Genomic DNA, 17,901 nt, shown 5'->3' on the forward strand with positions numbered 1-17,901 from the left:
CTTTGTAGATTGTATAACAAACCTTTTCCCTCCCAATTTCCTGTGTCTTCACAGCCCACCACCCCAGCTATAAACAGGATTAAATAATCATCTCTGTAAATAAATGATAGAAAAAAACAAATATATTATTCTTATCACCACTTTGGATTATGGGGAAAAATGGACATATCAAAGGTTGCATCAAACAGCGCTGATTCCAGAGAAGTTGGGACACCATGTCAAATGTAAATAAAAACAGAATGCAATCATTTGCAAATCCTTTTTCAGCTTCCTGTAAAAATTTTGGACACACCGCAAAAGAAAGAATATGTTTTAAATTTGCCATTCTTGAACGTAGCCACCTTGTGCATTGATGACAGCTTTGCACACTGTTGGCTTTCTCTCAACGGGCTTCATGAGGTCGTCACCTGGAAAGCTTCTCCAGCAGTCTTGAAGGACTTCACATATTTGCTGAGCACTTGTTGGCTGCTTTCAATTCACTCTGTGGTCCAACTCATCCCAAACCTTCTCAACTGGGTTCAGGTTGGGTGGAGGCCAGGTCATCTGATGTAGAACTCCATCACTCTCCTTCTTGGTGAAATAGACCTTACATAGAATGTCCTGTTGAAAAACAAGTGATGATCCCACGAAGTACAAACCAGATGGCATGTCTTGATAGAATATTGTGGTAGCCTTGGTGGGGAAGTGTGCCTTGAGTTTTAAATAAATCTCAAATAGTGTCACCAGCAAAGCATCCCCACACCATCGCACCTCCTCCTTCATGCTTAATGGTGGGAACAACACATGCAGATACCATCAGTTCATCTTCTGGTCTAATGTCCAGTCCTTGTGTTTCTTTACCTCAATTCAGCCATGAAGGCCTGACTGACACAGGTCGTCTCTGTAAAGTATTTACGTGCACTCTAATCTGAGATGCCGTTAAGTGGCCTTTTCTGAGGCTGGTAACTGTTTGTCCTCTGCAGCAGAGGGAACGCTTGGGCTTTCTTTCCTGGGCCAGTCCTTGGGTGGTTCAGAACGAAGGGTGAAAAGGCAGACATCAGATTATTAGCTCTGTCATTGTGAACATGTTAGCGTGCTGATTTAGCATGTGGCTCAAAGCACTGCTGTGCCTAAGTGTAGGGACTTCGACACAGACGGAGTCGCTGAGAGACTGAGGCCGGGGCCTTCCTTTGTCTGACGCGCTTAACGTAAAAAAATCACTGAGATACGGAAAAATACTTTTAACCTTTTATTAACAAGAAACAATAATTACCTCATTGTACTGTGCACAAACTCATAATCATTGTGATCACAGTGATCAAAACAGCGTTCAATGAAACAGCGTTCGAAACAGCGGGCAACAAAATTAAAGCAACCCCGCTCACTAGGGTTGGGTGGTAATCCAGTAATAAGGTATCCTGCGGTATCTAAAAATAGCAACGTTATCAGTTTCATTACTGTCATTAAAAAAAAATGCTGCGCATATAGGTCTATAGGGGCTTAACATAATGTAGCATCGTCATAACAAAAATGAAGTCCACTCCGTTCAATGTATCTGGTTGAATTTTCACACGAGAAAAAGGTGACTGTGCAAAAGTACATGCTTAAAAAAATGAACCTGAGCAGTTTTACAGATGTTTTAACACAGGTATGTCCAGGTGCTCATTTGGGCGCATCTGGGCAGAGTACCATTATCTCATCCAAGCATATGGAGAAACTCGTATGTTGAAAATACTTTTTCAGCGTTTTTTCTGCTTGCTATCTTCATAAAAGGACGAAATGCAAATAAAACAGTAAAATAACACCTCGGCCTGCTCAGCAGAGTCCTCTGTGAGCGCTCTGCCCATTCATCTGTAAATGAGACAGAGCGGTGAAACTAACAGCACAGTTACAGGTCAATAGCTCAGCGACCCATTGGTGTATTTTGATGATTAACACCTCAATTGACCAGTCAGAGACAAGAGAATCGAGGGGCAGCACCCAAATTCACCCCAGAGATAGGTTATCGCACGGAGAGCGCTCCTCCCACTCTAGAAACCCCCTCCTCTTTATGTAAACAACCACGACCATCGCAGTCGATCTCCAACTAACACAGAGTCATAGGAGGAGACATTAGCAGTGTTTTTTCAAGCTGGAATATAACTTTTGACCACAAAACAGCAAAGGTAAGACATGCCTGGTAGAGGCTTTTAGCTGAGTTTCTCCCCTTCATTCTGGTATGCTACAAGTTAGGATTGGTGCTTCCTAGCGTAACCAATGACCGTCTGAACTGTGCGCATGTCATGCTGCCCTGCAAAGTGATTTTTAATTAGTCACGATAATACCGTATACCCCGGGAAAATGTGGGTAAGGTGTGACAGTATCAAAATTTGTATACCGCCCAACTCCCAACTACCGCTCACCCTCTCCCTCTCTGTCTCTCACCACACAGGTGAGCAGGTGCCTATATTAACCTATATCAACATGTCACCGCCCACATCCATGTGACCTATCACAATAATTATCAAATAAACAATCACAAATAACCACAATAGCAAATACATAAACCGTAACAAAATGATCTATTTACACTCATCCATTCATGGCTCCTACACTAAGTTTAGCCTCACAGAGTCAACACATGGCTGTAGACTCTGTGGATGGTTGCCTTGTGATGCTGCTCTGATCACGTTTGGTCTGTTTGCAGCTTTAATCCTACTGTTGTGAAGGTCATTTTATATTTATCCTTTTTGATGCTAAAAGTATATTTTTCTGATAATCCCCATCCAAGCATATAACACTAACAGTAGCTGCTTTAGTAATATGTGGAGATTAGATACAGGATAGCTTTCAAAGCAGCAGCCTGTCGTGGTACTCTTGGTGAGTACCTGCAAAATCTCTGCCATTAAACAATCATATTTCACTGGCATCATCTGTCAGAACACTTGACAAGCCAAAAAATCTTTCATGCAAAATGTTGCAGTCATCACTTTCAGCATTAAAAATCTTCAATGTAACAGATCGTCTAGGCAGGAAGGTCAAACGTGGGTGATGGAAAACAAGTATGCAGTGAAGCGATGGAGAAGGATAATGGCCAGTGTATCTACATCAGGTCTCTCTAAACTGAAAATATTTCTTTATTTGTTGCCATCACTGTAATTAAGTTCAACATTGACAAAGCAAGTTGTACAAGTTTTTACAACATAAACGTGCTATTTCAGAATGAATAGAAACAAAAAAGTAGCAATTCAGAGCTGTAGTTTAATTACAAATTATCTCATAAACATGTGAAGAGTCTATGATGTTTCTTCCTACTGTAAATTATTTGCCTACTTAATTGATAACTGCTTGTCTTCATTCATTTATAATTTTTGTTTGTATTGATTTACATCATCATAACCTTTTATTACACAACCACATAAGATGTCGTCATTCGTTTTGGCAAGCCGTAGGGTACGTTGAATTAGCTTGTTTGGTGAGGTGAATTGGCTCGCCCACCTCATGTACTGAAGGAGATTTGTTTGAAACATTATTGTCTGCTCATTTCAGTGAGCCGTGAGCTAACCTTCTATACTGATATAAATGTAAATCTATGAAAACAGCTGCTGTTTGTATAGCCTGTCTGACTACAGCTGTTGTAGTATGAAGGAGTGTGTACCATTACAAGTAGTCTTTTAGTGGACTGTGTTGAACAGTGCAGCTTCTTCAGACAACGTTTCCTACAGTATGTGAGTTTATGCATGGCTGCACACTTACATGTTTGGTGGTGGGGGGTAGACGTGGATGTCCTTTTCCCCTCCCTCTCCTCTCAGGACAGTGCATTGTTATATTCATAACCATATGGTGTGTGGGAGATGAATCACTTCCCTGTCTGCCAGCCAGGTTTCTGCTGATTCCTGTATGTGTTGTAATTGGCAGTTACATAGAAAGGCAACACTTGCAATTGTGCAACACCACAGTTTCACCGTCATTGTAGGCACCATGTGCTGTCTTTGCCCTGTGTTGACAGAAATGCTCAATGTTCCCAACAGTTCCTCCTGAGGGTGGAGCAGCAATGCTTCAGACACCTGCGTCTGCACTTGTTGACTTTCACACCAAAATTTCACCAGTAACTTTGAGATGAAGAAAGGTTGTTAAGATAATGTGAGCTTTTAATGAGTTTTTACAAAGTAGCTTTCTGAACAGACATTGAAGTGGCTGGCTCTCCTAGCTGTCTGCACTGTGAGCAATTGCAATGGCCTGCTTTACAATGGGGGTTTCACTCAGTTTAATGGCAAATCCATATTATGTAGTGTGTTTAAAATCATATGTGTACATATGTATTACTCCACAACAACAGTAGAATACTGGAAACTGTCATTTGATGTGTATGTGCCGCTGTAGGTGTAGTGCTGCCAGAGTGCACCGGAACAACGTTCCAACAGTTCTTTCTTTAAGAGAGCAAAGAGAAAGTTGTCAGTTCACATTATCCGGTTGAAATTCATTCATACATTCATTCGTTATCTTGAAGATCCAGTCATCACTGAAGTGTGCTTTGTAGCAGCATAGTTAATTAAATGATTTATGCTCCAGTGTATAGCTAGCTAACATTGACAAGTAAAGATGAAAAGGCAGCAAAACATTTTTCATTCATCATTCACTCTTCTGCCGAGTTCTATATTTGTGATGTATTGGCAAAGGAAAATTAAAATGAATAATGAAAATGAATAAACCTCACCAGCTTGGGCTACATCTCAATGCCTGCAGGAGACGACGGCCTGCTTAGCTACGTTTTCAAAGCCTATTAGATGACCTTGACTAATAGACTAATAGACAGGCTAATAGAATCACAGTAAACATAAAACATGCTGTTATGAATGCAGGCTGTTAAAATGACCCCTTCTTAATGAGGGTATTGGCTGTGCTCATTCTATCTCGTTCTCTTACCTTTATCAGTACCAGTATAAAACAATGATCGTATTCCTCTATACCTTCAGTCACACAACAATTACATTCACATATAGTCTCTCATTCATCCTCTTTGTTTACAGGGGGGCTACCACAGTCTGTGAGCTGCTGAGTTGTCTTGGCAACAGTCAGGTACAGTGCTCTGCTCATCAGTTGTTTGGGCTCCGGCTCTAACATCTAACTGTTAGAGAGAATAAAGCACAGAAAATAAAACCACTGAAGCCTCTAACAATAAATCCTACACATGAAGATGTACCTGTGGAGTCATGCAAATGTGACTGACTGGACTGATGCTGAATCCCTTCAACATGTTTTGACAGGTGTAATTTGACAACAGCCACATGTAAATGGAAAGCTAGTGTCTACTCGCCCCCGTTTGGATTACTAAGCTAATGCAGATATCGCTAACATCTACACATCTACAGTGCACGCCTGTTAAGTTAGCGGTCGGAACATTAGCTTGTAGGTGATTTCAGACAGACAACATAGCACATTTTCACTGCACACATGTGATGTGACTGCTGCATCACCCGAATGCACCAACGGTACAGATGTTAGCTATTAGCTATCTAGCAACAGAAACACAGAGTGTGACTTCACCCTGACCTCAAAAGTCAGACTCACCAGAAACTTCAGTTCTGTTATTTCCCTTCAGTTTCTCTGCTTTTTCCTCGTCTCTGTACGTTTGTGAAGCAGATTCATGATGCTTTCGCACATGCAAAAACTTTTTCGCTCAAGTTCAGACATTTTCAACTCATGCAAATGCGTTTTTACATTAGTTCCATGTGTGGATGCTTATTGCAACCATCCCCATTTACCCAGACAGAGGACATTCAAGCCGAGAAAATGCATATTTTAAAACGTATTCTCAGCTTAATTGACCTTATTTCACATCCTGATACACTGCCCCAGCTGTCCATGGACTTAATGGCATCTAACTCTCTAAAAGAACACAGGATAGTTAAAAATTAGTATATCAGAGGCTTAAGCCACTGAGTTGGAGAGTGTGCAGCCAAAAAAAAAATGCTTATCTCAAGCTAAAACCACTGAGATCATGCCTAAGTCTCCAGTCACAATTGCTCCCTGCACAGGATGGTGCAGGTATCGTATCTTCAAAGCAAAGCTTTATTTATGCTGTTATGTGGGGCACAAAAATCCATCTTTATATATTAAACCTTTTATAACTCCACCCAGCAGCGGTATTCCCAAAATATTGCTTAAAATTGATTGAGATGAATAATGAAACACTAATGCCATCTATAATTAGCTGAGATTAGAGGGGAGCCAATCTGTGTGGGTGTTCGTATGCCTTCCATGCTATCATTGATTTGTTGGATAATACACTTAAACCGTGTTAAGAGTTTTGTGCCTTCCCTCCCTGACAACTTATTATCCAATGGATAATCTGTTGTTACCTAATACCTCCAGCTCAGCTGCTGAGATTAACACGACAGTTCGCTGACACAGGTCCAACCTCTCGCTTTTAGGTCTCACTGCCCAATAACAACTGGAGCTCCTCTCACTCACTTTTCCTTCATCGCTCAGTATTGCTTGGTGTGGGTTAATTTGCAATTTCAGGAATCTGTGTGAGTCTGTTGTTTCATACCCTCATCTGATTTAAGAAACTTGCTGTAGACAATAATGGAGCTATTTAGAGTTTCTAACAGTGACACAGTGTGGGGAGTGTTTCCTTTTCCAAAGGAACAACTTCTAAAGGGTTTGCCTTGGAAAGAGAAGTTGTTTTCTCTTCCGCCCATGCTGTTGCTTCCTGAGTCTTCAGCAGGAAGGAATTCCCTCTAGTGCCGGTTACCCACCCTACATCCTAACACACACGCACACACGCACGCACGCACGCACACGCATGCTTCTACAGAAGTGCTGCTCAGTCTAAAAGCAGTGGAAGGCCCTTTGAAAATGTCAGATAAGGTGGTCTTCTGTATCTAATCTTTGTTGTTTTTTAAATTGAAAATCAGACAGTCATGTGCACTTTTTTCCACTGTGATTGGTCTGCATTGGTATGAAGGGGCCTGAAAATGTGAAACATACAGTGCTGTGAAGAAGTGTTACCTGTAAATGCAATTATTTGACTTCTCTTCAGCTATTTATTTATCTTCTGCACCGACAAATACTTCCCCTTAATCGCTCCCCTTCTTCCACCATGATGACCAGTGTCTCATTCCGCTTTCAAAGGCAGCCCATCTAAAACACAGGGTGGACGTTGTTTCACCCAAGCTTATGAAAGACTGTATTCACCTTGAGGCATCGCCAGTCAGCCCACTAATCCCAAGACTCAGGCTTTAGTCTAAATAATTTATCCCTGAACCAATTTACCCACCTGACGGTCAGACTCTCATTTCAGTTTCTTATATCATCTGATCTCTCAGTGCTTTGCTGTTTTCTACCCTCGTGGCTTCACCTCTTGTCTCTTGTTTCTACTCCTCAGCAGGACCTTTACAGTCATATTTGTCCTAGCTGCAGGCTTTATTAAATTACTTTCCCTACTCTCTGTCCATTCTCTCAGTCCAGTGTGGTATTTCATCATGTGTCTCTGTCCATGTGCCTCTCACTCAGGCATACATACCCTTACTCACAGCAGTCCAGTGGGGGTGGTTTTCACTTGGCTGACCTCACCCCACCCTCCACACTACCCCACCCTAATCTGGGCCCCACTGCGCTCCATTCAACAGGCCAGCAGATGCTATTCAGATGAATGTAATCAGCCAAAAGCTGTTCATACTCACAGCTTGGGTGAGTGGAGGATGGGAAAAGGAGTTGGTTGGCCCTGAAATAGTTTTTCTTCCCACACTGCACACCCTCAGTCTTTGTCTGATACTCAGGCCCTGCCCCACATTAACTTGACACAATGCACAGCACATCTTGGAAGTAGAGGTATGGTGACTCTTCAACTGATGAGAATGTGAAAATGTTAGAAATCTCAGTACAAAGAGTTACTGTTTGTCAATGAACACATGCGACAAGATGCTCCAATTCAAAACATCTTTTTTTAAAATCCAATAAATGAATAAAAAATGCCAAAGACATATTTTACAAGTTTAAGGTGCACAGTTAAACAGAACTCTGAGCAGTATCACAATATTTACTGTCACAATCATTCATGCAGTTTGTTAATTGGATACAGTTTTCTAGCTGTATGAAAAACACTTCTGATGTACGTAAACATGCTGTAGGTTTTTTCCAGGTGTACAAATGTCTTAGTTACAGAAAGAGAAATGAATGACACTGTTTACCCAAATGTTCTAGATCATAATCATATAATCAGCTTTTATATATATATATTTTTTTTAAATTTTATTTTATGCACAGTGACTGGCATAATAGTTATATTCAGATTGGAATATCTATAATAGAACTTAACCATCATTGCTAAAGGAACAGTTCAGCATTTTGGGAAATAAGCTACTGTCAGCACCCCATTAGCTTAGCTTAGAGCTTAAGAGGTCCTGGTAGGTGGATTTTGTTCCTTTGGACAGAGCCAGACTATCTTCCAGTCTTCATACTAAGCTAAGATGCTGCTGCCGTAGCATCAGATTTAGCATACAACTGTGAGAATGCTGTCAATCTTATCTTGGCAAGAAAGCAAATAAGTGTATTTCTCAAAATGTCAAACTATTATTTGAATTGTGAATAATTTACTCACAGCAGAGTCTTGCAGCCTCAAGTCCACTTGAGTAGAAGTCATTTATTGTGTGACGACAGACGTTTCTGACATCTTTCTGCCAGACGCTGTTACCTGAAAGAGTCCAGGCTAATGTGCCTCATTAACTCTGACAGTGACAACAATAATCTATGGAGCCATTTCTCTGCTCATGATACATGAAGTTGTGCAGTAATCATACCCATATCCTCTGTTGATTGTCACTGTAGTTGATTTTCTTGCTATTGTTCTTGGTTGGCTCTTAATCATAGTGTTCTACTTGAGATCTGATTTTTTTGTAGGTGTGTTTGCTTCTTCAGCTTGTCTCACAGCATTGTTATATAAATGAATTAAAAACACAATTGAAACTGGAGCTGCTGTATTCCCCACGTCCCTGAAGTAATGAAAGTTCTTTGTTTTCTTATTCATTTCTTCTCCCTACTCCTTTGTACAGAAATAGTGATTTTATTAGTCATGTGTTGAACTAATCACTGGAGTTTTGAGGATTCATCTCGGAGTGATAACATAGAGGGGAGGTCTGTTTCTAATAACTAAAGTGGTGTTGTAATTTGGTTGTGATGCACATAAGCTCTTCTACTTTCAGAGCAAAATCATGGCAAATAAATGGACTTTTGTTACTAAAAAGCTTTTATCTAATTGGTAAAAAATGAACTGGGGGAGTCCTTAAAAATCACCCCTTTTTGTACATCATCACCGTCGAGAAGGTCACAGTAAAGAGCAGAACATGCTGCTTATTGTGGTTCAAGGAGTTGAAGCACAAGTTCAGAAGTGCAGTTTGTGTGGTGCACTTTCTGTTTTTGCTTGTATTTGCTTCTGAGAACTGGAGGAAAAAAAAGAAAACTTAGAAAACTTGAACCACTTTGCATCAGTTTCTAATTCCATTTCTCCCTTTACCTCCTTCACCTTTCCCGGGGGAGTCCGTCTGTGCAGCGCTGAGCTTGTCTTTAGCTACCTTCTCTGTATGTGAGGATCTGTGTGTGCGTGTGTCTGTGTCAGATGGCCTATTGAAATCATTGCAGTGCAGTGTGCCTGTTACCACGGCAACGCAGGCTTCTCCGTCTCTCTCTCTCTCTTACTCTCCCTCTGTCTCTCTCACTGACTCCCCTCCCCTTTCATTTCCCCTCCACACCAGAGCGAGGTCACGTGACCACACTGACGTCAAACCGGAGAGGCAGGCAGAGGAACGAATTAGTTTGTGGGCTTTTAACAAACCCCCTGCTCAGACTAGGAGACTCTGGGAGTCTGTCAGTCACCGTTAGCTTTGTCTCAGTCACTCAGTCCGTCTTCTCCTTCCCCCTCTGCTGTTCTCTCCCCCTCCGTCTTGCTCTAATCTTTGATTCTTTCTGGTGCTCTTCTTTATCTTCGCCTGTTGCTTCTGCTGCTGCTGCTGCTGCTGCTGCTGCTTCCACAAACTTAGTCTAGAGAGAAAGTGCTGGGTGATGGACTGCTGAACAGCTTGTACATTGCTACAAAGTGAGGTAAGCTTCCTGTGTTTTCTCTTTGTGTGTGTATTGTGTGCTCTAGCAGCTAGTGGTTGCTTCCAGAGGGGTGTGCAGCAAGTTGTAGCTGGATAAAGGAGAGCTCTTGTACTTGCATACACATACTAGGGAAGTTGTCTTTTAGATGAAATCCCTGACTGAGGATGAATGAGTCTCTGTATATGTTGTAAACTCCTTTCGTCACCCTTTAATCGTTCAGCTCAAGTCAAAGAAGTGCACACATGCAGTGTGATGCTGAAGGAGATCCCTGATCAGACTGTGATCTTGAAGACTCCTTGCTTACTATCAGCAAACACAGTCGCATCTGTTTCACCCCTGCAGGAAATGAGTGCATGATAGAAGAGAAGGAGAGTGTAATCATTATGGGGGCTGAGCGTCTTATGTGTTGCCTGTGTTGCTGGAAGTGATGGGCAGCTCCACATGGCTTTTCCTCCCAGAGCGTTGCTAATGTTAGAGGCAGCAGTGTGGGCTGGAGCTGCTGGCTCTGTCTGCCAGAGAGTCAGAGGCAAATGGGGGGGGGGGGGGGGGGGTTAGTTGCCACCTTCCCCCCTCAGTGGGGATGGGAAAGGCTCAGAAGTATGTGCTGCAAAACTGTAGCTCTCTTAATGTGAAGGTCAGCAGTAATATTGGGGATTTTTTTCAAAGGATTTTCAGTTTTTTCAGGAATTGTCTTGACAAGTGTCTAGCTTGAGAACCCCCCCTCCCCGTGGCCCTGCACACACACACACACACACACACACACACACACACACACACACACACACACACACACACACACACACAGACACCTCCCTGCCTGCCTGCCTCAAACAAAAAGCATGGCAGCCCTCATTTAGCCCAAAGAGGGTGCAAAGAAAGGGAAAGAAATGTGCATAACAAGTGGTTTGGATCGCTCAACAATACTCCACACTTTCTCATTCTCTCCTTTTCTCTCTCTGCTTGTCTAGAACTCATCTGCTGTGACACTTTATCTCATCTTCTCCTTCCCTCCCCAGCAGTTTTTCCCCCTTCCTACTTAATGATGTGGAGATGAGCCAAGAGCATGTAACAGGTCTTTGTCGCTGAAGTATCCTAGTCGCAGATATCTACTGACTCCATCCAATTAAATGCTCAGCAGCTTGCAGAAGATTAAGACACAAATTAGGCCTAGTGTGTGCTGCACTGATTAGATTGGATTTACAGTTGGCTTTTTGGAGAAAGGTTGTTGTGACATAATACCTTACATGTCCCATTTGAATACAAGTAGTTTTTTATCAGTGAACTGCCGTAGGTCAGACAAAAATCGAGTGGACTCAGAAGCAGGCTGACAGTAATATGAATCTTGACATTTAATAGGTTGTGCAAGCTACAGTTTAAAGCATAAATTAGTCTTCCTTCGGTCAATGTTGTCCGTGTAAAGCAGTTCCTAAAGTCCTTTAAGCCTGAGGGTGCATCATTCAGAAGTGTCTTCCTGTTGTGAAATGATCTGCATGAAGACCACAAGAGGCCATTTTGAGTCAAGAGGCAGAAAAGTAATGTGATCTCTGCCTTCATGTCAGTCTAACATGATAATAATATGTTTGTGCACAAGCAAACTATCTAATTGTTGTGTGTCTGCCTATTATGTGTGTGTTATAAGATGGGTATAGTGGCAGCATTTAGCCTGAAGAAAGAGCCACTGGCACACACACACCTCTCGCTTACAGCCAGTAGCTTTATCTGACATCCTGCAGCAGTGGATAATTCTTTTGACGCATGTGTGTGTGTGCATGTGCGTGTGCAGGAGGTGGCCAAATATAATACAACTGAAATGAGAACAAATGTTTCATAATATTGTAATCTTGCATGGTGAAAGCTCAGTATTGAAACAGCTTTGGCGACTGAATTCATGGAGTGAAGGAGGTGGCAGTTATAGATGATCACGTGTGGTGTCTTAGCTTTTGTCTGGTGCTATATTGACATGGAGGCATATTTGTCTAATGTGAAAATGTCAAGAAGTGACATGTGAGGGTAGTTTTCATATGGAATGGGAAAGCTGTGGGTGAAGCCATCTTTATCTGTGGAAGAAGTTAAAAAGCAAACCTGAGTGAAAATCCTGAGGTGGAGCTGCAAACTCACACACGCAGCAGTGTTGGATCTAAGTATTGAACAAATCACTGGAACCTGTTGCGTAAACTTTCATTTGATACTTCAAACTGACTCTTTCATTTCACGCTAACGCTCAAACTCACTCATGTAAGAACAGAGGTAATGGGATGACTGAGTGCAGTGAAATGGTTTCCGTGACATTCGCTCATTTTGATCTCTGCCTTTCATTTACACATAATGCGTTCGGGGTCATGATGGGCTTTTTTCAAGCTTTTCTCTCTCTATAGATGGCATAACTGCTTTTCGGATACTGTGTACATTTTTCTGTATTAAAAGAATATTACACAGGTTGGAGATCATTAACATTACGCAGCAAACATTACTCCTGAAGTAACAGATTTTGAAGCTGTAGTTTTTGTTAAGGCCAACGTAATGCAAAGAGTAAAAGCTTTACACTGACAGCCACTGTAAGGCTGTTCCTGTGAAGCATGCTCCGTTTGTTGTAGCCTTAGTTAACCGTGTTGGAAATTGCTTGCATCTTGCTGCATAAAAAATGAGGCTCCATAAAGTGAAGGTACGGAAGCCAAGAACGACCGTGCATGTGTTTATTTTTACCATGCTGTTATCTCGAGATAGCAAAAGGCCAATTTCTCTAGATAAAGAAAATCTGTTTAAATTTTGCAAACCCACCATTATTTTGCCCCAAAAGCAAATGCATTCTTCACTCTTGTCACTGTTCAATGAGGAGGGTTGTTTTAAAAATACATTTCGTGATGAAAATGATGGTTAACTGCATCCTTGAAACATGACTCCCTCTCTGTTCGCCTGCAACAGAGCCCACACATTCATGGAGACAGTTGCGTCTGTATCTGATGTATTCATGCCCACATCCGTTTAAAAAAACCTGGAGAAAAGAGTTTAATTCTGCTATACACAAACTTAGCTGAACTGTATGAACCAGGCTTCTATAACATCCTGTTTTATACTTAGGGGAGTCTCATGTAACACTGGTGGAAACTAACTTGAAGGCAGTTTATGTAACGCTTGATTTATGACCAGAGCCAGAGATGGAGACAGAAACCAAGAGACGCAGAAAGTAAAGAGATTAAGTGAGAACGACGCTCAGAGATAAGAGCAGAGACAGACACTTTGGGACTTTCTGGATTCCTCTCACTCTTTTATCAGCTGTAAAAAATGAGTGCAAGCTTGGAATGGGAGCGTTTTGAAAAGCAGTAGACTGTAGAGCGAGTCTTTGATGCATTTGAGGGTTATTATTCAGAGAAAGAGAGAGGCTCTGTTTGTTTAAAATGTCCAACAGCCCATCAATTCAATACAGTACCTGTGAAAATTGTTAAGAGCTTTTCCTCTAGAAAGCAACAAACTACTGACATCCCATCTACACTGCTAAGTGTTTGATAGTGGTAAGCGATTACAGAGTGTAAGAAAGACCGCTTGATGTGTGTGTATGATGGTCTCAGCAGTTGGCTCTTATTGTAAACTTGGTTTAAGTGGTTCAGTTTTTCTCCATCCACTCTGCAGTTGGCAGAAATGTGTATTGCAGAACAGGGGATAGAGACCGTAAAGGTACCTGTCTATGAAAACATGGTTCGGCACTACTAGTGGTAAAAATTAAAATGCAATTTTGTCTAGCATGTGATTATGAAGTGGAAAAAATGTGGCTCCTCTCACATCAACACTCACTCAATGAGAGCACCATTCATTTCGGAGCCCCTGGCCTCAAATGAGCAACACAGACGTTACTGGGGAAATTGGATGTCTCAGGTAGGCAAACGGTACTTGACACAGTGCTTTGATAACTCCTGTGCAGGTTTGCATTAATGTATTTTCAGCAATGACAATGACACTTAGAAATTAGAGTGTGTTGCACTCAAATCTCAAATTGTGTTTGTGCAGTTCAAGTTCCCAGCTTCACTGAAGGAGGACATGTCGACACGCACATTTGACCGAGGTGTGGAAACGTTGGTCACTGTAGTTGCTGCGCTGAGGTGGCTGTGACATGTTTCACTGCTTTGTCTGCGTTCACCATAAAGGTCAGAGCAAAAAGAACTGACACTTAAAGCACGCTTGTACTTCTGTTATGTTGTGGTGGTTAGAGTTTCTAGTCACTCCCCGCCTGTCATAGCTCTAACACACTGTATCAAATGCAGATTTGTTACCTGCACCCTGTCATCCTCACTGTCAGTAAACACGACCAGCAGTAGAAACATGGGATGAATCACAGATCAGTTCAAGGTGACCAGTCGCTCCACCCCCACAATATGTAGTTACTTCAACTCCTTTTATATTTGGACATACGAACTTCACAATTTCATTCTAACCATGTTTGTATGAGTAATTGAGTGGCCTCCAGCATTAATATGGCTGTGGCCTCAGACTCCTCAGTGATTGTTAGAAAAGGAAGAAATACATGTGAAAATTTGCCTTACTTATGGAAACATTTAACAAGTGCACTGGACTGACAAACTGCAGCAGTGTTTGTGTCTGGCTTAAGTATTGGAAGAGGACTTTGTTACAGTCGGGTTCATGCAGACAGTTTATAGAAAAGAGTTATGAAAATGGTGTTTTGGCCTTTTATGTTGGACTGTATGTGACCTAGAGATGAGTGTATCATTTGTTTAGGCAGAGGTAACTGGACATGAGATAACAGGAGTATCAGTAAATTAAATATCCCAGAGCAGCACCGCATAAATGAAGTTCCCTCTCTATCCTCCGTGAAAGCCTTCGTCTCTGTGAGGTACGAGCTGAATGAGAGGTTGCAGAGAGACACATGTTGGTGGTGATTTCGAGGGACAGCTGGTCAGCCGTGCGCTTTTCATTCTCCAACGGGCTTCTTTAGAAAGGGGTCATAGGTCACTCAACTGAAATCCAACACCAGTGGGGTGCAGAATCCCCTGAGAGATTGCCCCCAGCGAAAGGATCCCACATAGGATCACATAGTTCATTCTTCAGCGAGGGGTTCTCCAACTTGTCACATTTATCAATTTAACTATGACAGTTAAAAACCAGCTGTGAACTTCTGATGGAGGACATAGTGTAATCAGCTAATAGATGGACGCCCCTGCTGCTGTCCTTGACTGGCAGGGACTCCAGAAAATATTGTATTTATTTCAACATATTCCGCTGCCTCCACCTGACGACTTTTTCCAGATTTAATAATATGTAATATTATAAGAGTATAATATTGAATCAGTGAAGTAACATCATATTTCCTTTGATTGGGCCTGCGTGAAACCAAGGCAGACATGGCTCAGACAGTCCATATTTATTTCTGACAGATTCCTACTACTGCATTCACACTAGTTGGAGAAACTGTGTCCTGGACACAAGGAGACACTTTCTGTATGTGTGATTTGTGAGCTGGTCGCAAAGTCTCTGGTGTAAAGTTAATGTGGGGACTCTGCAGCAGTTAACATCAGCATGACGACGATAGAAAAGTAAGTCACGTTAAAACAGCATTTATCTTGGTGCAGGATCGATGTGAATGATCTCCAGCTACTCTGCATATTTAACATCACTAACAAATAATGGATTAATGATTAGTTTTTTTATGTAATTATGCCTTATTAGCTTATGAGTCTATGAGTATTTATCAGTGTGAAGAGAATAAAAAACATAGAAAATCTAAAGTGAACTAGATACATAACTAGAAAAGAGCTCCACCAAGGAGGCAGTCAGCACTCAGTACAAAACCCACAGTTCAATTAGCAATGAGTGAGTCCTGACATCAACAAAAACTCCTCTTGTGGGGCTCAATACAACAGTTGGCCGATGAAAATAAATGTATGTATGAATCCCCAGAAGAGGAGCTTATAGTTGAGATCAGCGCTCATTCATTGGTAGTTGAACTGTGGGTTTTGTATTGAGCACTGAGGTCTTCTCTCATTCAGTATCTAGCTGTCAATGTGGATTTTCCATAGTTTTTAAGAGTCTGTTCACATTGGTATAAAAAAATAGAATAAAAATAAGATTAATTTTGTAAGAAAGTCACATTATTAAACAATGATAGACTAATTAGGCCTAAATGAATGTTTTTGTTTTTGTTCTTTAAAGCCCCCCCACAGAACAATCTGGCCCTTGGACAAATCCAGTTGAGGAGCACCGCTACACCTTGTGAAATAAATGTGACCTTTTGAAAATAAATGTGCTGTTGATCCGTAATCTGTAGATCACTCACAGGGAGCCTGTCCTCAGATGAAGGTGGTTTTATTGGGACTTATTTCCCTACGGTTGACGTTGTTGTCATGGCGATGTTAACTGCTGCAGAGCGCCGTGTGTTGTTGCTGCAGAGTTCACACATTAACGTAATCACAGATACAGAATGTGTCTCGGTGTGTCCAGGACACAGTTTCTCCAAATAGAGTAAATGCAGTAGTAAGAATCTGTCTGAGTCAGACAGAAACATGGACTAAGTGTCTGAGCCTCGTCTGCCTCGGCTTCACGCTGGCCCAATCACAGGAGATGTGACGCTAATTCATTGATTCAGCATTATGTTTTCATCATCGATCGCTGTGGACCTCTGACCTCGACTAAAAGTCACATGCGGACCTTTGAGCGATGTGTTTGAGAGCCCCTGGTTTAGGGGAACTATGGGAAACAGATGTTCTATTTATAGCCATAGAGAGGAATTCACACACACTGTCATGTCACGCTGGACACGAGACAAAGACGTTCTTTTGCTGTGAGCTTTCTGGAGTGTACTTGTTGGTGGTACTTTACACTGCAACAGTGGAACTCCCCTGCAGCCATTACTTTCGGGTTTTCTGTCTTTACATGATCAGTTTCATCACAGCATGTGTTAACCCTCACAGGATGTCCTTCTAGAGTGTGCTTTAGATTTGATCTTTAATTGGAGGGATTGTTGCGCTCTGTGTGGAGACTTCAGTCATGTTGGTTGTTTATTGGCTCTGTAAGTTAATTTATTCCATCAGAGACTTGAAAACTGCAATCACTTGCTTGATAATGCTGTTGGACATTTAAAATTAGATGGATAAAGAGGCTGGACGTTCACTCCTACCAACAAAACAGAAAATCAACCATGTGATGCAACTTTCATTTGTTCTGTGTGTCTGCTGTTAGTTAGTGAGAGAGACAGGATGTTATCACTACACATCTGGTTTAAAGACATTGCAGCACTTGTCGTGTTTGAGAACGAGAAGATTAACACACTTATCTAAATGTTTGAGAGGAAGCAGGGAGGCAACAACATCTGATTTCAGTGTCGGGACTTTAGAGCACGTTTTACTCAATTTGATTTTAAATTTGTATTTTAAATCTGTTTGTTGAAAACATTCAGATTGATAATATTCAGGGAAACAACTGTTGTACCGGTCTGTTCAAATTTAATGTCATTTATTAAAGGCTGCTTAGCTACAATTCAGAGCAAAAACAGCTGCGTTGGTGTGGCGTGTGCTCACAGGTACCAGTGCGAAGCTGAAATAGGATGCATTAAGTCCAGTTTGACTGATGCATTCAAGAGTTTGGGGGCTTATTAAGACGCTGCACAGGGATTCATGATGCTGTGAGGAAGGATTTTTGGACTTTGGAAAGTTGCCATCAAGATAATAAGCTCTACGCATTGCGTTGCTCAATGACATCGCGTTGTGTTCACGTTTTTGCAGAATTAGCCTGCATGTTTTTGGCTTTGCAAAACCGGATCTTCAGGGCTAAATATAGTGTATGTACTCACTGGGGCTGGATGTGTTTCATGCTTGCCGAGGCCCAGTCCATGGTCAC

At 41.7% G+C, this 17,901-nt stretch overlaps 1 protein-coding gene across 2 annotated transcripts in view; it reads left to right on the forward strand.

Annotated features, from left to right (window-relative positions):
- ncalda (neurocalcin delta a) overlaps window positions 1–17,901 on the forward strand; it is a 64,751-nt gene that overhangs the window by 19,495 nt on the left and 27,355 nt on the right. The window contains exon 1 of one of the 2 annotated variants that reach the window (XM_076736814.1): window positions 9,746–10,059. The exons of the other annotated variant lie outside the window; for it this stretch is intronic. The gene's annotated coding sequence lies outside the window, so the exon portion shown is untranslated. Of the gene's footprint in view, window positions 1–9,745; window positions 10,060–17,901 lie in introns of those variants that run through there. 2 annotated transcript variants of the gene reach the window in all.

The sequence above is a fragment of the Chaetodon auriga genome, chromosome 8, assembly GCF_051107435.1.
Source record: "Chaetodon auriga isolate fChaAug3 chromosome 8, fChaAug3.hap1, whole genome shotgun sequence".
In the NCBI taxonomy this organism is placed as follows: Eukaryota; Metazoa; Chordata; class Actinopteri; order Chaetodontiformes; family Chaetodontidae; genus Chaetodon; species Chaetodon auriga.